This window comes from Pleurodeles waltl, chromosome 5 (genome assembly GCF_031143425.1).
Source record: "Pleurodeles waltl isolate 20211129_DDA chromosome 5, aPleWal1.hap1.20221129, whole genome shotgun sequence".
Lineage (NCBI taxonomy): Eukaryota > Metazoa > Chordata > Amphibia > Caudata > Salamandridae > Pleurodeles > Pleurodeles waltl.
In genome coordinates this window covers 1,286,217,137-1,286,239,614 of record NC_090444.1, presented here as the reverse complement: position 1 = coordinate 1,286,239,614, position 22,478 = coordinate 1,286,217,137, and the positions used below count along the sequence as shown (strand labels likewise).

At 41.9% G+C, this 22,478-nt stretch overlaps 1 protein-coding gene across 5 annotated transcripts in view; it reads right to left on the bottom strand.

Annotated features, from left to right (window-relative positions):
• The window catches only part of FUT9 (fucosyltransferase 9), a 666,331-nt gene that overhangs the window by 216,292 nt on the left and 427,561 nt on the right, over nucleotides 1-22,478 (bottom strand). For 3 of the 5 annotated variants that reach the window (XR_011203828.1, XM_069235519.1, XM_069235521.1), the window contains exon 5: nucleotides 21,989-22,070. The exons of the other annotated variants lie outside the window; for them this stretch is intronic. The gene's annotated coding sequence lies outside the window, so the exon portion shown is untranslated. The remainder of the gene's footprint in view (nucleotides 1-21,988; nucleotides 22,071-22,478) is intronic. 5 annotated transcript variants of the gene reach the window in all.

The following is a 22,478-nucleotide window of genomic DNA, read 5'->3' as shown; positions in this document are numbered from 1 at the left end:
ATGCAAATAATATATTTTTCTTTGCACTATAGAGCATGATACAGGTGTCTGTAACAATAACAAATGTTGAGCATGTGCTTGGAGCAGACTGGGATTGTGCTGTGCATTAATGTAATATAGACTGTGAGGATTTGAGTGTGCTATATGATATCATCATGCAACACACTCATAAATACCATCTTGAGTCCAGCCAGGCTTGTTTGACTTAACCTCACCCTCATCCTTGCATAGCTGTGGTTGAGAGCAGTAAGGCTTAGCAAAGGAACTGTGCATAAAGAATATAACAGCACCAAACAACAAAATAAGAAACCAAGAACACATGAAAGAAGAAACCCATTTATAAATAAAGATTATATTTTTTATGAATTAGTAGAAACCTTGATGAACAAAATCCACCAGAGTGTTCCAGAGATACAGATTTCAGAAGATATTATCACTTTTAATCAATCAGTTAATCAATCTGGATTTATAGAGCACAGCTAATCACCCGAAAGATTATCCAGGTGCTTACAGGTCCCGGAGACTCATTCCAACAGCCATGTCTTGAGAGCCATTTGGAACTCCAGGAGTGAGGTGATGGTCCGGAGTTGCCTGGGGAGGCTGTTACAGGTCTTTGCTGTGATGTGGTAGTAAGAGAGTCCTCCACTTCTGATTTTTCCAGGGTTTCTGGCATGGTTGGAGGTTTTGGGTGCGGGACCTAGGTCTGATGGCCACCAGTAGTTATTCCACGTGTTGCTGTTGTTGCAGAAGATTAATACTTCTGCCTTGCCTGTGTTCAGCTTCAAACGCAAAAAGAACAGTTGATGGACGGAATGTAGAACAAACCAAACATTCACCCCCAGTCACAGATCTGGGTTTAATCCATCAGTTTTTTTGCTCACCATGCCATTCCAGTTTGGACCCAGTCATATGCAAATCAGTCTTGACCCTGTTCCCCATGGGAACAGTCCAGCCCAAACGGCCAGACCAGGTCCTCCCTGGGCCAGAAACAAGCATCCTGGGACCGGTTTCGGGGTATCACCCCTCGTCATCCAGGCTAGCTTGAATCTGGTGGCATAGTGAGCACGGGACCCACGTCTGGGCATACCCTTCCCACTTGGGGTGACATACGCAAAAAGAACAGTTGATGGACGGAATGTAGAACAAATCAAACATTCACCCCCAGTCACAGACCTGGGTTTAATCCATCAGTTTATTTGCTCACCATGCCATTCCAGTTTGGACCCAGTCATATGCAAATCAGTCTTGACCCTGTTCTCCATAGGAACAGTCCAGTCCGAACCGCCAGACCAGGTCCTCCCTGGACCAGAAACAAGCATCCTGGGACCGGTTTCGGGGTATCACCCCTCTTCAGCCAGGATAGCTTGAATCTGGTGGCATAGTGAGCACGGGACCCACGTCTGGGCATACCATTCCCACTTGGGGCAACAAACGCAAAAAGAACAGTTGATGGACGGAATGTAGAACAAATCAAACATTCACACCCAGTCACAGATCTGGGTTTAAGTTTAATTTGGGTCTGTGTTCAGCTTCAGGCAGTTGTTCTGCATCCAGTCGGCAAAGCTCATCGTGCCTCTGTTGAAATTGGTCCTCCTGGTTTTGGGGTTGTCGGTGAGTGATAGGATGAGTTGGGTGTCATCTGCTTAGTAGATTATGTGGAAACTGTGCAATCTGATGAATTTGACCATCAGGGTCATGTGTATGTTTAAGAGTGTGAAGCTAAAGGATAAGCCCTGGGAGACACTGCAGACAATGTTCTTGGGTTCAGAGGTGAAAGGGGGAAGGTGGATCCTCTGTGTTCTTCTGGTACAAAGGAGATGATCCTTTTGAACAGATCTCCTTGGATGCCAATGTGGTTGAGTCTTGCGATCAGCTTGTGGTCCAATACAGTGTCAAAAGCTGCTTTTAAATGCAACCACAAACAAGCATTGGTCAACCAAAACTATTGAAAAGTTTGAAACAGTTAGTGTTGCTACTCCGGCCCAGGTTGGGTGACCAATTCCAGCAGGATTGAGGTCTAGGAGGCTGGAGGGGACACTTTGGACAGGTACCTGGCCACCAGAGTGTTTTTATAGCTAAATCCATACTTTATAGGGCAGCTGCCATAGACATCAATGGAGTGGTCCTGAAGTTGAGTGATGCAGGCAATGGACGCTCAATGAATGCTCCAGTTGTGGTGAGGTCAACTAGGATGTTTTTGTGGGTGATCCTCTGTTCACACATGAAGTGAGATGAACTTGGCCACAGAGATCGGGGTCGCTCTAAGGCCTCTACATTGCAGTAGCAGGCCAGCTGATGCTGGGCTACTAGTCAGTCTGCACCGCAGTTGAGGTGCAATCCCTAGGTGGAGTTTAGTGTCCCTTGGGTGTGACAAATCAGGACTTGGATAGCTCTCCAGGTCAAGCAAACACAGGTGCAATCTTTGGCATTTGTTCACTTAGGTGCCCGCCAACTGGTAGCAGCAAAACCTCTGCTGTGGCTATCAACTTGTCTGTTTGGGCTACTTCCGTTCTTTTGTCCCTAAAGCTGATTCCAGGAGATCAGCCGATTGATCCTTGGAATCACTGCTTTAGGTTGGGGCTAGAAATTACCTATTCATCAAGTCAGGTGCAACAGGCACAGTCCAAACATTGCTAGCTTAAAGCGCAACAAGTGCATCACTTCCAATGGCACAGCTTCTGTTGTGTGGGTCCAAGAACAGCTGGGCAGTCATTCCATGGTCCTTTCTCTGATTCCAGCATGATCTGAGGGTCAGAGTGCCAGGGGTGCCATATTTATCACAGGAAAGTGCCCTAATCGGACCATGTGGTCACTAGCTAATGGGCTACAGGGTGCCCTCCTACCTAGAGACAAAGTTACTATGGTGTGTGGAGTCTTACTATCCCAGAGTGCCACATTCCTGACCCTTTTAAGATGGCACAGCCCTTCCTTGGTCATCAGGAGCTCAGTAGCCAACCCTAAAGGTGTGGCTACCAGAGGGCTATTAGTCCACAGTATAACTATTTTGAGGGTGAGTTTTCCTTTCTTGACCCTGTCTCCACTTTGTCTGCAGAAACCCAAACCATCCTGCGGGTTCACCTCTGTAGCTTGCCTTTTTAGTTAACACCCTGAGAAGCCATCCTGGAAGAGGAGGTGACACCTTACTGTGAGGCAACTGTCTTTGATCCTGTGCTGTTCACACATCTTTCCAGGCAGTCAAAAAGCTGTCTGTGTGCCAGGGCCTTTGTGAGATCTCCAGGCCAGCTGGACTACACAATGGCAAATTTATAAAAGTTGCTTAACTTTAATAGTGGTATTAAGTTTTGACCTGGACATCAGTTCGGGTGTAATGCCATGATTAATTTGATAACTTACATGATCCATTTAGGTAGTACCATTCAGGAGTTAGCCAGGTTGGGGTGCCAACCACTAACCCTGTATTAACCAATGGAACTACTAACTCCATCCACAGCAATACGACAATTTGGAAGTGCTACTGTTAAAACATATTAAAAATATATGTCTTACTTAACCACATAACAAAATACAGCTTGCGGCAGAAGGGCTCTATAGGTCTTCCTTAGAAGAGACCTATATATAGTGTTAGGAAATTGAGGAACATGTTTGACTTCTTTTTTGATTAGTGCACTAAGACAAAACTGGTGGGAAAGCTTTCACACTTTATAATGCATATTTCAATGTATCATTTTAATTTTGTAACCAAGATTTTACTTCAAAATCTTGGTCTGACAGTTAAGAGCCATGAAATAAACTGTAACTGACATTTGGTATTTGAATGGAAACCCATGCATCAAGATACATGTGCATACAAGTCTGGGAATTATCCAATGTATTGCCTGTTAAAGAAAGTCCATTGCAAGATGACCCCGATGCATATGCTGTGACACATGTGCACTTTTGCATGATGGGCATTTGCGTGCTTAACACATGCACACAGACGCTGTACTAAGTGCACATGTATGCAACGTGAAATTTGAGTGATCATGTACTGTGGCCATTTCTAATGAATGTTCTAATAGTGTGGACTGCTTTGTTAGAACAGAAAATTAAACATTTTAAAAGTGAAAAATAAGCATGCATCAGTGCAAAATAGGAAGCAAGAGACCTGATAGCACTTTCAGCTTTTAGGCCCTTGGAAAAAAAAAAATAAGGGACAGATGTATGAGTTTTTGCAACTTGCAATTTGCAATTTTTTGTGAATCACAAATTGGGAGTCTCAACATAAAATGCACAACAGTTGTCAACCACACTGTTTGGGATTCACAAATGTGTCAGAAGGGGCCTGTCTCATCAATATTGATGAGGCAGGAGGCAAATTGCAACCCGTTTGTGAATGGCAACAATCACAGTGATGGTGGCCTGCCGAGGTCAACAGACCACCCCGTCTGAGATTGCTTTGTCAATAAAGCAATTTCTTTTTAATGCAGACCATTTTCCTTTAAAGAAAACGGGCTGCACTTAAAAAACAAAAATGAAAAGATACTTTTTCATTTTTTTAGAGTATGCAGTGGTCTGTGGGACCACTGTTTGCTCTGAAAAAGTCTTGGCACCCCCATTCACAATGGGGAAAGGGTTTCTTGGAGACCCCTTCCCGTTAGCAAATGGGTTAGCACCAATTTGAAATTGGTGGTAGTTGTGATTGTTTTACCACCACATTCAAAGTCACAAAACAATCATACATGAGCCTGCAAGTCTCAATTAGGAAGTGTCGCTCTTGGAACTCCCCTTCCTAATTGCGAATTGCAATCCCTATTTTATGAGTCGGTAACAGGATACTGACTCATAAAATAGATATAGTGCATCCAGAAAGGCTATTTTGTGGTTGCAAAATGCAATTTTTGCAGTTTGCAAACGCAAAATCACATTGTACGTCTGGCCCTTATAACGAAAAATAAATGTTTACTGTGGGGAGCGGAAAAGAAGAAAAAAGGCTGTGCTCAGAAGAGACAGTAGTGGCAAAAGAAGAGATAGGAAACACACGCACTTCCAGGAAGTGCTCACTGCAAAAGAAGCAAAGAGTACCTCCAAAGTCATGAGTGGAATGATACAATTCATCCAGTTTGAACACTGTGAGGATGGAAAACTCGTGGGTGGAACAAAGAAATGAATAGGGAGGAAAATCATTGAATCAAGAACAGATATCTGAGACAACAAAGCTGTACAATCACCTGCAGGGAGCTGACCTAATGCCCACTCTACGTACATGTTATGTATTGGAAACAATAGGTCTGCCACAGACAGTGGCGTAACAAAACTTGAGGGGGCCCCCTGCAAAGTACATTGAAAGAATGCCCGTGCACAGTGCCGACCCAGTCAGTGTACTGAACTGAGGGGGCCATCTGATGCTCGGGCCTCCCTGCACCGTGAGAGCTGCAGGGGCTAATGTTACGCCACTGGCCACAGGCAGGTGACACCGTCTGTAGCTGAGATCTAAATAGTAACATACTGAATTAGAAGAACGTTTAGTGCAATTTTCTAAATTTATAAAATGGAGAATATGTATTAAATTAATTTCCTATTGCAGTTACATTGGGAAAAATAAAAACAGAAATCATGTTCTTTCAATCGCCTTGCTACAAAACGTTCATGTAATATTGACTAGAGCACCGTCTGTTTGTTCTGTTTTCGAACATATAGGCAGAAAAGCGAGTGCAAAATACAACTGCTCTATTTCTTGTACCAGGGCAAAGTGAATGTGACACGTCCCCCGGTAGACTTATCATTGACTGACCATTATCAGAATGTCAGGAAGCAGTGAAGCTTTTCACCCCAGTGCTGAAGAACACCATTACGGCCTGTGGCTGAAATAGTGCGAGATCACCAAGGCAGCATTTAATAATTTTTGACAGATAACCTTGATAATAGGTATGAATCATGTGCGCAATGACAATTCGCTTTAAAAAAAAATGAATTACTGATGTTTTAGTGCGGAGTTAGAGTTTAAACCAAATTCAATGTTAACCAAAATATACATAAATTGAAATATTTAAAAAAGTGTTTTGGGCTAAAAAAAAAGGTCCATACGTTTCAAGCCCCGTTAAAATAATAAAATAGCAATTCAACCCGTGGTCTTTATAACACTGTTTTTCAGACAAATTGAATAAATGCTGAATTGTTTGTTAATTGCCGGGATTTCGAAGACAGAACCTTGATTTGATGAGGCTATGGAACATGGCCACTAAAGCTATCTGTAAAGACAATCAGATAGCCCGGCACCTGTCTGCACATAAACAGTCCTTTGGGGAGAATTAGTCAATGTGTGCTTTGGGCCTTTGAGAGCTTCTACCTTAGAATAACTTTATGTGCCACTTTACACATACTTCCAAACGAGAGTAGGATTGGCTAGCACGATTCTAAAAATCAAACATATGATTTTTTTCTTTTTTATTTCGGCGTGGGGTTGCGCTGTCAATGCATTTCACATTTGCTCAATAATCCATATTATATTCCACTGTGTACATTCCTGCTTCTATCTGATAAGCATTTAACAGTTGTACCAGCCACAAAAGAACTGCAGACCTGTGTATTTATGCCCTTACATTTTTCTCTAAAAACCAAAGCGTGTGCACTGAACCACCAAAATGAAGCGCCACAGTCCATCTGAGGGCTGTGTATGTGTGCGTGCGTCTGCGTGCGCATGAGCACACATTTCTTCAAACTAAAGCGAGCACTATTTTAAAATATTTAGTTTCCCTGAGGCAGTCCGGTGGACAAAGTGAACACTAATGTAAACTGACAAGGCCTTGGTAATTGTTGACTTGCTTTATATTCTGCAAGTATTGATACTCACTTTATTTGCAGAACTGAATGCACTGCGGGATTCAGTTTACAATCGTCGTAAATAAACATCGGCTCAATAAAAGGGGTACCATCTAAACAAAATGTTGGAAATGCAAGAATTTAGCTTTGTGTAAAAATGTGTTAATAGCCGTTGCAGAGTACGATATCATATTTGTTAAGTCTCAAGGACATTTCAAAATGCAAGGAAAGGGAAATATGGTGAATGTGTTAAGAAAATAAGTGAAGTAGATGAACTCAAAACACAGCGCATGAGACAACATGACTGCTTTGAGTGTGGTTTCCATCCATGAGATATCTGGGACCCTGTTACAGATATGGTGCACTTTTCCTGTTTGTGTCACAGTGCATCTCAAAGCAGGTATGCCAGGTACAAACAGGGAATGTTCGCCCTATTAAGAAGAATGGACTGCCCTCAGGGCAGCTCGGAACTTGCGCTAGCCCCAGGCAGCGCATTCAAGAGAAATATGGATCAGCTTTTTAAATGCTGCTCCGTGTTTCTCTGTGCAGGTGGCAACCTGACTGCACTTTCAAGAGGGAAGAGCGATCTCTTTTCACGCTGGTGCAGTACCTGACTGAACCCACCTGCAAGGCGGATGTCTGTCTCCCCTCCAGAGGGCTGCCTTTAGGAGGTGCACTGAAAGTGTGCCACCTTTTTGTGACGTGTTGGAGTGTAGTTATTATAATCAAAATTAACATGAAATGTTTGAAAATTAATGCCTAATGATGCCACTTAGAAATTGTATTGCTGTGTTTTACTAAACGTGTGTTTGAAATGTGCCCACGGGGAGAGGCCACCAATGTATACGATGGTAAATGAAATTGACTAATAATGAATTATTGATGTACTAATGTATGATTTTATGTTAGCATTAAGAATTATATGTTAAGGTTTTGCTAAATTAATTACTAGGCCTTAGTTAGCATGAGTCGGGGCCTAGCTGCCGGTCTCACATTAAATGTGTTTTTCTAACGTGCAATGTGCTGACTTGCTGAAGGACATGTAGCCGTATTTTTACAGAAGCTAGAAGATGTGTGTAACCGTAGTAAATTCTTTCTCATGAGACTCGACTTGCTCAAGGAGACATTCTTGCTGAATGCAACAGTGTAAACTTGCACCAGGTACAAGGTTGCCTGAACAGGTAAAGACAATAGAACTACTGACTGAGCCTGAGAGAATAAGAATTTGTACCTGACATTCTACCCGTTAGAGGCGTCAATTACAGGAGCCAATAAACTACGTGAGAACTGTTCTAAAGTGACAATTCTAATGAGGTGATTACCTGATTATTGGATGGAGATAATGATGCACCAAATTTTGCCCAATTGGAGATTAGGGGACTGTACAACAAGTTTAATATAACCTCGTGACGTGAGGAGAAATCAGCCATTACGCGCCTTTGCTATTACCTAGACACTTCGTCACTCTGTCTTAAAGACTTTGCTGTTTAATTCTTCGAACCATCCTTATCTTTGTCCTGCCTGATTCATACTTTTCCTCCTTATGAGGGAGGTGTCCCTCATTGTCCGGTCTTGCTGAACTTTGCTGTGTTTCCTGGCTGATGGCGAATCAACTGATGTCCTGAGGACGAAGACTGACTCTGTATGCTGACCCATTACGGAGGGTAACTATATGATAATGAAATAGTAATTATCTGTTTGCCTTTCCTTTCTAGGTACCAACTGCTACCTTTTGATAGAGACCATAGTTAGATGTTTTCTAAATTTGTGTTGCTAAATTGTTTTGCATGAAGCCCAACATGCTAATGCTAATTCGAGGTTAGTTAAGGAGTTCACTAAAACGGACGCAAATAGTCAAATGACTGAATCAATGCTTTGTTGAATAATGCGCTAATGATGCTCTGCTAAAGTTAATCCATGTTGACGTTGTGTTTTGTTCTAATGTTTATGATGTTTGCCTTGATAAAATCTTATTCTAGTTGCCACATTGTGACATTACTGATGTGTTTTCTGGTTTTGAGACTAATAAACTTGCTAGTGGAGTGTAACCAATAGGGAATAAAATAACTTAAATCTTGCTAAGTTTTGTGTGGTTATTCATGGTTGAAAGGTCATGGTGTGATCAAACTTTATTGATGCTTTTATCTAGATTGGTTTACTTTGACATATTAAATATTGAGAAAATTCTTGACCTAGTGATTTATATGCTGATTAGTTGTCTCGTCCTAAGGTGTCTTCAATCAGGATCAAATAATTCATTGGCCTAAAATGAGTCCCAGAATAAGTAAATTACCTAGGAAGTGACGCGTTATCAGACACACTTTCAGTACGCCTCCTAGAGGCCTGTTTGGCTTGGACCTCATGTCAGTAATACAGTGCGAGTGTAAAGGCATAGACATTACCTCATTTGCATGGGGCTACGTCCACAAGCAAATGAGGGAATGCCATCTCTTGATAGCGTTGGTGCTACGTGTGTACCAGTGCTATCTGTATTACACAAAGGCCCCTCCGAGGAGTTGCTGAAATCCGATAGGATGCTGAATAAGGGGAAAAGCATCAATTGCTTCCACTTGTGTTTTGAGATACTTTCCTTTCAAAACACGTCTACTGATTTATAGCTGAGAATACTTTCCAGCTTGAAAAAATGTTTATTGCTTAAGTGTAAAGGCTTCATGCTTATGCATTTTATTCTCTCTTCAGAACTATTTATTGGGTTTCTGAACTGACACTTTTTCCTTGGCTTAATTAGGAAAATTCCATTCTCATGCACAATTTACAGTAGAGAAATTCCTTTATGGAACACGCTAGTTGTATTATCTCTATTCTTGTTGTAATATTCACTAACTTGGGACTTTAGCTTGTTTTGAATTGTCGACTAATGGATTATTTGAATTTGTAATAATAATGAATATTTACTGGATATAATAATCAAATCTTATTGGATTGATAATAAAACTCTTAAGCTCATTTCAGTTCTCTATATTGGCTATTGTAAAATCCTAACTGAGCTTTGTTTTTATGAAGATTTGATGTAAGTGATTGCTACTTTAAATTCTCATTGTCGAGGTACAAAAGTCCATATGAACAGTTTTGGGGGTTATTTAAGGATTATACCTGAGATAAAAAGATACCCAGGCCTACATAACCTATATTAGGTTAGGTAGTCATTAGAGGAGTAGAGAACATCTCACTGACTGGGACTGAGTGGAAAGTCTTATGAATGGCAAAGACATAAATGTAGCAGTCTAAGAACTCTTTGTTGTGCTCTGAGTTCATCATCAAATCACGTGATAGCAAAAATGCTGTGAAGGTGAAGTGAAACTAATGTAAAAATAAACACAAACACAGTATGTACAAAACAAAAACAATTTCCAAGCCCCAAAGCATAAAAAAATCCTTAAATGTATTTCAAATAAATCAAAGGTCATTTAATTTTCTCTACTTACTGTCCAGTATCTCAGGGAGTAGACAGAAGAATGGATGGCACATACTAGCCTCGACAAGAGTAGCACAGTTCTCTGTCCCATGCTTGAGCATTGTAATAGGACAGTAGTACTGTGGACCAGCACCAGTGGTTGCAAGAAATTAACAAAACTTTCCTGACTATCTAAGCAGCGTCCTACACTCATCTCTACCCCACCATTGAATTGTAGATTGCTTGGTCAATGACAATGCATGTAGCCTTTCAGCATGTGAATGGCAACCCTGCCATTTTTGAGTTACAGTATTTAATAAGAAATTGTAATGGCCCAACCAAGGTTGCTACTCCTCTTTATAATTTCACACGATCCGCAATATTTCTTAAAAATGTTCAGTTCATTAATTTACAATCACTGGCTTGAAAATATTAACTAGATTTCTATACCTCGCAGATGGAGGACAAAGCAATTTTTATTTGCACAAGTAAGAACAATTAGAGGGATTTGTGTTTTTTATTAAAACAAATGATTTTCAGGCATGCACAATCTGAATTTAGATCCTGACTGCGTATGGGGTTAAGTGATCTTCTGATATTTAAAAGAAATCACTAGAAGCTCTTCGTTTAAATAACTGTGTTGCTGTGTGGGATTTTGTTCCTTCAGAAACAGAATGTCCCTTTGTATCTTTTTTAAATTCACCAGTGTCCCCTGATGTACAGTGCATATTTGCTGGGTTAACTAAACTAATTTATAATATGTTTAATTATGAAATTAGACTGTCAAGCTGGAAAGGAAGGTGAGTTTCTGAGACTTTAGGATTGCTTGTAGCATCAACCTTGCTAATGGAGTATCCACTTTAGCACTATCGTAATTCATTACAGTTTGTAGTAGTTCAGTGTCTTCTAAATGCATACATAGTATTCACTAAAGTACAGACCAAATCACAGAAAGTCACTGTTGATAGTGGTGCCAGTTACAGAGGTCTTATTGGAACATTAATATAATCAGTAATCTTACTCTCAGTACCCAAAGAGGTGATGATCAAGACAGCATTTCCCTCATCACAAAAAATAATGTTAGACTTGGCCCTTTCTACAGGGTCGTCTCCAGATGTTTTGCCTTTTTCCTCCACCTTTTTGCTGAATTTGTTTTTGTTGGCTTTAGGACTCTGGGTACTTTACAACTGCTGACCAGTGCTAAAGTGCATGTGCTCTTCCCCTAAAGCATGGTAAAGTTAACTTATCCACAATTGGAATATTTAATTACTTAACTTATAAGTCTCTAGTAAAGTGCACTGCCTGTGCCCAGGGCCTGTAAATTAAATGCTACTAGTGGCCTGCAGCACTAATTACGCCACCCACTTCAGCAGCCCTTCAAACATGTCGTAGGCCTGCCATTGCATAGCCTATGTGTGCAGATTTAAACTGCCATTTTGATCTGGCAAGTTAACCTTCTTGTCAAGCCTAAACCTTCCTTTTTAATACATATAGGTCATGCCTTAGGTAGGCCCTAGACAACCAAAGGTAGGATGCAGTGTACCTAAAAAGTAGGACATGTACTTTTAAGTTTCACATGTCCTAGTAGGGAACTCTTACATTCATTTTTCACTACATCAAGGCCTATCTCTCGCATAGGATACCATTGGGATTACCTTATTACATTTTATAAGTATAATTTCGAATTGGGAAGAGATGAGGCCCCAGAGTTTGGTCTCTCTTGAATCACAATTTAAAATCACATCTTATGGTCAAGCTGCATTAAATTGAAATTCTTAAAATGCCACTTTTAGAAAGCTGGCATTTTCTTACTTTAAATCATCTAGTGTTTTCTGCCTGTTTCTGAATACACCAAGGTGGATACACGCCCCCTGGAAAACCAATTTGACAACCGGTTTCCGCTCTCCTTCCCGGGTGACAGCTAGACTGCCTAAAAAATGGGGCTGTACCGCTTCCAAGTGCTCCTTACTTGCCCCACAAAGGCAGCTTCAGCTTTAAAGCTCATCATTTGGGCCAATGGCCATGTGGCCTCCTGTAGGAGGAAGGTGACAGCTCTCACCAGTGCAAGCCCCTATTGCCTCCATCCCTGGGAGTTGTTAGCAAGTCTCCCCAGGAGGTTAGAAAGCCGTCTCAGGTTCATGTGAAACTGTTAAGGGCACAGAAGATTGAAGGCAGCAAAGTGACAACTTTGTAAATGTTGCACACTGTAACTTGTAAATTAATTTTGACCTGAGAAATAAAGTCGGGCTTAATGTAACAAGTTGTTTGATACCTTGGAGTACCAACTTTGGGCTCACTGTTCAGGAGTTAGCACAGCTGAGGGTTCAGGGTGTAACCCTGCACTTGCCAACAGGGCGACTATGTCTTTCCACAGTAAAAATGAAATTTTTGTGTTTTTACTGTGAGAACACATTTAAAGGAAAAAGAAATATAGATATCGAGGAATGCAGATCCTCTGCGGATCTGGGGAGAAAGCAAGGCCCGAGTGGCTGGCAGCTAACTGAGAGAAAAGTTGCGGTGGCCCTTTTCTTTATCTGCTCAGTGCAGGGGTGAAAAATAAAAGTAAAAAGCGATATAAGGGGTCAGGATATAGTTAACTGACCTGTTATGGGCAAAAAAATTGCCCCTAATTGTTTTGGGTTCCGTCCGTGGATCCACTGTGGGGTCTCAGTGCGACCGCTAGTGTAAATCCCCATTGGATCTGCAGATCCTGAGGCCAGTAAAAAGAAAAATACACACACTCACTCAACCAACCCCACATGGTGTTGGCTGCACACAGGAGGTAGGCAGAAGGCCATGTGCGGTGTGGGACTAGAAGCATGTGTGGGTTGGCTGTAAGGCCTGGCCACAGGGCCCCTGCTGCTGTCACCCTCAACATATACAGCTAATTACCCCACATATTACATCATTCATGACATCTTCTATGGCATCATTGATATTATCAATGCAACATTTGCAATGATATTAGTGATGAGTTACCTTAGGGCACGAGTTATAGTTTCTTCAAATAACTCTAACAGTTGATTTTCTATGGTTTTGTGCATGTAAATTTAGAACCTTAGTACAACACACCTGTAACCTTTTTTTTCAGTGAATATCTAATTTTTTTAAATGCTAATTCCTAACTATAACGTCCCTGTAACCTTTGTTTTGTGGGTGAAAACACACACACATTATATATATATATATATATATATATATATATATATATATATATACATAAACTTGCCGTTTCCTACTCGCAGGAAGAAGCCTCTGCCACTCAATGTCCACTCATAGATTTCTTTATTTTTGGCAAACAGAAAAAACTCAACGCGTTGTTTATTTTGAAGGGTACTGCGACCCTCGTCTCTGCTGCCTGTGCGAGGGCGCCGACTCACGCAGCATTAAGTTGTTTCGAAAAGAATATATACACACATATATACATAAAAATATATATATATATATACATATATATTTACTGAACAAAATATAGTAAGGCTGAGATTCTACACACACAAAACCATAAAAAAATCAACATTTATACTTATCTCAAGAAACTATGACTCGTGCCCTAAGGTAACTATAACTCATGCCCCCGCCATGCACAGTTTTCTCATCAATACTTTTTTTTACAAATGTTGCAGTTATATAATATAAATGATGTTATAGAAGATGTAATTACTGATGTAATATGTGAGGTAAGTAGCAATGCATGGCGAGGGTGTGAGTTATAGTTATCTTAGAGCACGAGTTTCTTGAGATATGTAACTGTTGAATTTCTATGGTTTTCTGCATGTAGAATCTGAACCTACCTATAACATCTCTGTAACCTTTGATTTTTCAGTGAATTTCTATTTTTTTAATGTTAAGTGATATTTAACAACCTTATGTTAATAAAAAACCCAGCCACGTGTGGCTTTCAGACGTGTGCAGCGTAGGTTAGCCGCATGTCCTGGTCTGTTGCCAGGACCAGCGCCCATCCCCCTGTAGGCATCCAAACCCATACCATTCCGGCCTTTGGCTATGCACAGAGGAGGTTAGCCACAGGGCGTGTGGTCAGGCAGTTAACCCAACACCCCCCATAGGCACCCAACTTCATGCGATGCACAGCATTCATCTTGCAGGCACCCATGCCAAGCACAGCCTTTGGCCATGCACAGCGGGAGAATGGCCACAGAGCATGGCCTGAGGCCAGGTCCTGTGGCCCACCCCCCACATGTAGGCAACCTGGGATGGGCCAATTCGCTCCCCGGACACCCCATCCCCTGGGGCTACCCAATAATTAAAAGGGAAGGGGGCTGCCTCTCTCTGGGCCAATTTTGGCCCTGGGGACCCCATCCCCAGATCCCCACCCTATTACTAAAAGGTGGGCTGTGTGTTTTAAACATGGCACTCTATGGTTGACAACGGCTGACAAAACAGCTGAAACGCATTCCTGTGTCTAGCGCTGTTCAAAATAAAACAGTGATGCCTTGCATTCCAGAGTGCAGAATTTTTCTTGCAAAAGAGAAAAAGATTCTTTATGTTATATAAATATATATATATATATATATATATATATATATATATATATATATATATATATATACACACACACACACACACAGATATAGACATATATATATATATAAGTTAGGTTCAGATTTTACACACCCAAAACCATAGAAATTCAGCTGTTATGGTTAGAGTTATTTCAAGTTACTATGACTCGTGCCCTAAGGTAACTATAACTCGTGCCCCAGTCATGCACAGTTTTCTAATCAATAATTGTACAGCAAATGTTACAGTGATATTATCAATGATGTCATAGAAGATGCCATGAGTGATGTAATATCTGGGGTAATTAGCAGTGCATAACAAAGGCGCAAGTTATAGTTACCTTAGGGCATAAGTTATAGTCACTTTAAATAACTTTAACTATAACAGCTAAATCTCTATGGTTTTGTGTGTGTAAAATCTGAGCCTAACTATAATCTCCCTTTAACCTTTAGGTTTTTAGTGAATTTCTAAGTTTTTTTTTATTCTTCTTCCTAACTATAATGTCCTTGTAAACTTTGTTTTTAGGATTTTTTTAACATTAAGTAAGATGCCCATTACAATGCTTGGTAGAGGGGTTGGGTGGCAGGGCCTGGCCTGTCATTGTGCTGCCCCCACCCAAGCATGCTCCTACTGACCCACTACTCCTTTGTCCAGGTTCATGCCCATGCTCCTTCATTACAGTCTGTATGGCCGTTGTTCTACAACTGCCCTTTCCACCTGCCCTGAACAGTTAGCTTGCTTCCTCAGCCACCTCCTTCCTACTCTCTGCTGTCTTGAGTCCTTGCACCAGCCCCCTTACTCATGCCCTGCCTTTCCAATGTGCTGCTACTGCCCTCCATTTAGCTTGATTCCACTGTCCACTCCTGCTCTTCATTGCCCAATTCTATGCCCCATTATTGCCCCCCTACTTAGCCTCTGTGCTGAGCTTGCGCCCCCTACCCTCCTTCCCTTGCCCTCTGATGTCTGTGTGCATGTCCCTGCTCCCTCTTTTTTTCCCACCATGTTTGACAGACCTGCCACTTCCCCTCCTATCTCCTCTGAGTTCTGTTGAGCTGCCATTATCTCTCCCACCTGCCTACCATAGTCATATGGCTGGCACCTCTGCCTGCCTGTCAAAGTTCCATGCCCCATCCCCTCCCTCCTGTCCTCCATGGTCCGTTTTGCTGTGACTCCCTTCTGCCCTTTATGACCTGTTGTTCTGCAACTGCTACTCCTTCCTACCCTGCTTAGTCTGCTGTGAAGCCCCTACCCATGCCCTCTCTTGTCTGTGTCCAGCCCCTACCCCTCCCCTCTGTCTTCCATGGTCCTTTGTGCATACACCTGTCCCCTCCCTCTTGTCACCATGGCTGTTGTGCTTACACTAATCCTCCGCTTGCCACACATGATCTTCTGTGCTTCCACAGCCCCTCCTACATTACTTGTGTGGTCATTGTGCTGTCTCCGACCCCTTTCCATCTTCCCTCCTTTGTCTGTGTGTATGCATTATAGTCTCACTGTTGCCCTCCATGGAGTGTTGTGCTTCCAGTGCCCATCCCGCCTGCCCTCCATGGTCAGCTTGCTGATCCTATCCTGCCCCTTCCCTCTGCCCTCTGTTTTCCAGGTGAAGGTCTCTATCCCCTCCCTCCTTCCTTGTCTGGTCTGTTGTCATGTCCTTGCCCCCTACTTCCTGCCCTTCATGGTCTGTTTTTCTGCAACTGTCCCTCCTGCCTGTCTGGTAAGGTCAGCTTGCTCTCTGTTGTCCATGTGCATGGCCCTGTCCCCTCCCTATTGCTCTCCATGGCTCTGTTTTGTTGCACTATCATCCTACTTGCCCTGTGTGATGTATTGTGCTGCTGAAACCCCTTGATGCCTACCCTGTAAGGTCAGTTTGGTGCCCGACTCAACTCTCTCCTGCCATCTGTTCTCCAAGTCCACGTCCCTACCCCATTCCTCCTGGCTTCCGTGATCCAATGTACCATTCTTGTCAACATTTTGAACTTGGTAAGAGGAAGAATTTGAAACAAAACAAATCTGTGGAATTGATTTTCCTCATTGACTTACATTGAAGAAGGGGGAATTTTAGACAGGAGACAGATAAACAAAGCCCTTTTGAGCTTAAAAACATTGGGAGTCTCCTGTCTGAATTGGGTCTGGTGGCATGTATGGTAATATTGCAGCTGCCTCTTCCTTCTGTTCTTAATGGTCTGTTATTTTGCCACAGTCTCTCATGCCTGTCCTGCAAGGTTGGTTCTTCGCCCCTGCCCCCCTATCCCCTGCTCTTCATCGTACGTTGCACTGTCACTGCCCCTCCCGCCTACCCAGTGTGGTCAACTTGTTGACTCTGTACCCTCCTCCCTGCCCTCAATTATTTGATTCTGCACATTTGACCTCTGCCTCCCTAGACTATTCTAATGAACAACTTGATTGCTAAGATTCTTAATTTGTTACAAAAGTGTGACATGTCTGACTGCACCCTATACAACTGCAAAAAACAAAATAATTAACTGTTTTGCACACTTTTGTTGTTGGGCTATACTTGGTCTACATCTGTGTGTTATTTGTGCTACATTTGGGATCCTTTTTCTCTGGTGGCCATCTTGGGAGACTTATTTGTTATGAATCTCCATAATTTCCTCATTTAACGTAGTATCCTCAGTTGAAAATGCTTTCCTTTTTCCACTTTGATTCAATCAAGATAGCGTTCAGATGTGCCACACTTATGGCATGCTTTCGGAATATTAGCACTCTGGCTGCTCACCAGCACACTCTAGTCAAGCTCCTGTTCACCAGGAAGTAAACTGGCAGTCTGCTGCTGGTTTTGAAAGTGCATGTTTCATTTTGCATGTCAGAATGTTTTAATGAAATAGAAGAGCAAGATATTTGAGAACTAATGATAAACATGTCCTAATTATTCTTTTTACAGCAGTAATCATAATTTCTATGACAAAATGAACCCCCTTATTTTGTTCCTTTATAAATGAAATGATTAAGTTTTACCAGTTTCATTCAATGAGTATGGCTTCAGGTGTGCCACACTTTTGTCATAGGTAAGACTGTTAGCGCTGTAGTTGTTCTTTAGAACACTCCAGGAGGCTGCAGTGGAACACAAGGAAATCAACTGACAGGTTGTTGGACATACATGTTTTACTGAGAATGTCAGACTTCATTCTCATATGGCTGAGAAAGATAGTGTGAATTTATATAAAATATGCTCTCATTTTAGCTTCTGGAGCACCTTATATAAATTCTATGGGACAAACATGAGAAAACAATTTGCTCTCAAACATGATTCATGAAATCCCAGCAGAAGGTTTTTCACAGGGTAAAATCACCTTAGAACACTCCACAATTTCTAAAGTCAGTATGGTACCATTAACAAATGATTTATATTGTAACTCAAAACCCGCAATTCACTACAATGCATTTGAATGGGCTGGTATCATGGATATTGGTCCCAAGATAGCTGCCAACACGTTTTGGTTGAAGTGCTGACAGCTTAGGCTCCATCCATATATACAGAATTGGATTTCCTTTAATATCTTGAAAACTACTGAACGGATTTACTCCAAATAGAGAAAAGGGCGATCTGCTGACCAAAAGGATTTTTTTGCCAAATTTGGTGTAATTCTGTCCAGCGGTTCAGATTCAGGCATTCTAAAGAGCCTATGGAAAGTACCATGGGAAATACACTTTTTTTGTTCCTGCCCCCTCTTTCTTGGCCCCCACTTGATGGATTGTCCCGAAACTTTCCATGCACAAGAAGACCCTATAGGGCACTTCTTTTGGAAACTTTGTTGAAGATTCATCATACAATTCAAAGATACAGGCAAAAAACGTTTTTTCTATGGAAACTAGGTCCTAACTCTAACTACCTACTGGTGACTGCCAGTATATATGTATAAATATATATATATATATATATATATACATATATATATATATATATATTTTTTTTTTTTAAAGGACTGCTGAAGGCCATGAATGAGATGAGGAAATATTGTACATGCACAGCTGATTGATGGGATCGGCTGGAAAGGAGAAACAGATTAGGGGGAAGACATAGAAAACAAAAACTTGTTCTTGGGTAGCTATCATTAGAGTGGTGTTTTGCCTATCTGAGTTCCAAGGGATTTCATAAAGAACTTGTGCTTTTCTCTAGTTATCTATGTGATGTCCAGTAGAACCACTCTGTGGATAATAATCCTTTCATTGACAAATACCTATCTATAATTCTATATTTTCTTATTAATTTGTGATTTAAAAGGCAATATATATATATATTTGCCAAATTATGATGTGATCTCTAGCAAAGCCTAAATGGCGCTCTCTTCCTCATTCAGAGTTACAAGGTAAATTGGTGGCAATTACTTCACTCTGTAAATAACATGATCCCGGGGATAGCTACTGATTATCACAAATTATTTTCCTCACTATATACACCAAATTCCTCACTATATACACCAAATTTCACCAGATTAAATTTATGCTTGAAAAAATTGTTTGCAGAATTTTTTTTATGCGGGTGCAGTAAGTATTCCTTTCAGTATTTATCCTGAATGGTATTTACCATGAGTGATAATTATGCTTCAACTACTAACCTGATTTGTACACATACTTCTGTTTGTACACAAATTAGAATTTTAATCATTACTAGTAATGAGCATCTCTCTGCATATACTAAGGCATTCAATCATTACCTATTTCACAGTGCTATGTTGGTTTAACAGAGTTTTGAAATGTCTGCATTCCAGTTAATCATTCAATTTTAATATCATGATAATACAACTAATGCCTTGTATGTAAATTAAACAATTGTCTAATACGGATTATTGAGACAAATAATTGAATTAAAATTGCAATTAGTAAAGAACTTCAATGCCTGGATAACCGATGCCGCCAACCAGGTCTACCATCAGTAGCTCAAAGCCGCAAAAAAGGATGCCCTGACACACTGGATTGAGACCAGCAACAACTGGACCAAGGAACTCTTCACCATCATCAAAGAGTTCACTTGCCCATCAGCCACCGAAAAAACTCAATCCATTCCTACCAGGAACTCTGCGATGGCATCGCTGACCACTTCCACAACAAGATAGTAATCATCTTCAGAAACTTTGACACCCAACCCACAGACCCCCGCAGCATCCCATCGAGCATCACTGGCGTCCCCCCACTCACCACATGGGAACAACTCAATATACTGAACATAGCCACGTTAATGAACTCCATCCACTCAGGAGCATCATATGACCCATTCCCGTACCAACCTACGAACAGACAAGATCAGCCATCAGCTCATCACCATCCTCAATGCCTCCATCATGACAGAAACCTTTCCCGATGCCTGGAAACATGCAGAGATGAGACCCCTCCTCATGAAACCCTTTGAAGACCCTAGTGAGCTCCAGAACTACTGATTCATCTCACTGCTCCTGTTTCCAACCAAGGTCCTGGAAAAGGCCGTCAACCTCCAACTTACTGAACACCTGGAGAGAAGAACCTACTAGACCCTTGCCAATCAGGATTCAGAGTGAATCACAGGACCGCTACAACCCTGATCTCAGCAACAGATAACATCTGCACACAACTCAACAGAGGAGAATCAGCCTCCATGATCCTGCTCCACCTCCCACCACACCTTAATCTACTGACTGCGCAAGATCAGAATCACAGACAATGAGCTCAGATGAATGGCATCTTTTCTCATGAGGCGCCCACAATGAATCCCTCTCCCTCCTTTCACCTATCTGTGGTGTCCAGCAAGGCTCATCCCTCAGCCCAACCCTCGTCAAAATCTGGATGACACCCCTCACACACATCATCAAAACCCACAACATCAACATACTTTACTACGCCGACGATTCCCAGCTCCTCCTCTCACTCTCAGCAGACCCAGCCAAAACAAAGACTAACTTCCACAACTTTATGAAGAACATCTCAGCCTGGATGAGGATCAACTGCCTGAAGCTCAACATGGACAAAACAGAAGTACTGATCTTCAGCAGACACACCTTCCTCTGGAACGACTCCTGGTGGCTATCGGAACTCGGTCCCACCCCCACTCCGACAGATGACACCGGCAATCTCGGCATCATCCTATACAGCAAACTCTCCATGAAACGTCAGGTCAACGCTGTCTCCTTACCCTGCTTCCACACTCTCTGCTTGCTCCACAAAAGCTTCAAGTGGCTCCACATCAGGACCTGGAAAACTGTGACGCAGGCCCTCATCGCCAGCAGACTGGACTACGGCAACCCAATCTATGCAGGCATCACCACCAAACTCATGAGCAGACTCCAGACAATCCAGAATGCATGAGCCAGACTACCCAAAAGGACCCACATCACCCAGCACCTGTAAGACTTTCACTGGCTCCCCATCCAGAAAAGATGCCAAATTCAAGCTTTTGATCCACATCTACTAGGCCCTCCATATTCAAGGACCTACCTTCATTGAACTACTGCCTCAATTTCCACTTACCTCACAAGAACTTCTGCTCCACCCACCTCACCCTCACATGGATACCACAAATCTGCCTCTGCAGCACTGGAGGACACTCCTTCTCCCACTTCGCTGCCAAGTCCTTGAACACCCATCCCCTCCACCTCCACCATCCTTGCTTACCCACTTCAGGAAAGGACTCAAGACCTGGCTCTTTGACTGATTCCCACATCACAGCGCCTGGATTGTGTTATGTTTTAGTTCCTATAATGTATAAGTTCGAGTTTTCCTTTTGTATTGCCTTGGTAATAGAATCCTCGAGCTGGGGATTATACGGGGGAACGGTTGAGACGGGGAAAAGAAGGCATTGACAAAGGGTTTGCGGTTTATGTTGTTGTGTGTGGATGTACAATAAAAATCGTAAATAAGAAGGAAAACGACTCCGTGTCAAGTGGCGATGGGGATGGGATTTGGCATCCACCCTTCATCGAACCCATGTACTAACCATAGGATCGTAATGTGATTCAAGCAGTATCCGCAGTATCTTACAGGACAACGCTCGTGCCAAACTAACTGCATGTCGAGATACCTGTGAGTATTTCAAGCTTTCAAAACAGCGTGTTGAGCGACAGTATGTACAGCTGACTGCAAGCAACGTGCTCCGTTAAAAAACAAACTAAAAAAAACCTCTGGCGCGGCTACATTAGCTTCGGTAACTACAACGTTATTTAACAAGGAAAAAATAAAACAACCTCTGACTATTTGCTGCCACGCGCTGGTCACGGCCACATCACAATGCACAGTTATTAATACCACGATGTATACGACATTAATACTGCAATATTTATGACAGTTTCAACGGCATAAACCTACTGTATCCTTGTGAACTGTGTTACTGTGCTCACGGACATCAGTGTCAGTTGACATTCGTCTCTCTTGCCGTCACTGAAGAAACCTGGGATATTCAGAGAGTAAAACAGGAAGTTCTTTCACTACAGGAAGTGAATATAAACTAGTGTGCTAACAGAAGGAATACTCTGGCACATTCAGGAAGTACAACAGGAGAATCTTTTACTAGACAGTTTTTATTTACATTTCATATCCTTTATCATTAACAATGTCTCATCAGTCTCTTTTCAGCATGTCTCAACCTCCACAATTCTTATCTGAACGGGGCGAGCCAATTCTACCATGGAAAAAATGGATAAACTTATTTGATTCCCATTTAATTGGTATTGGTGGAGAGAAATTTTCCCCTGCAAGGAAACAAGGCATGCTGTTGCACAATCTAGGAGTTGAGGGACAAAATATTTATGACAGCCTTGATTTGATAGTCGTTGACACAGCCGAGGGTGAACCTAGA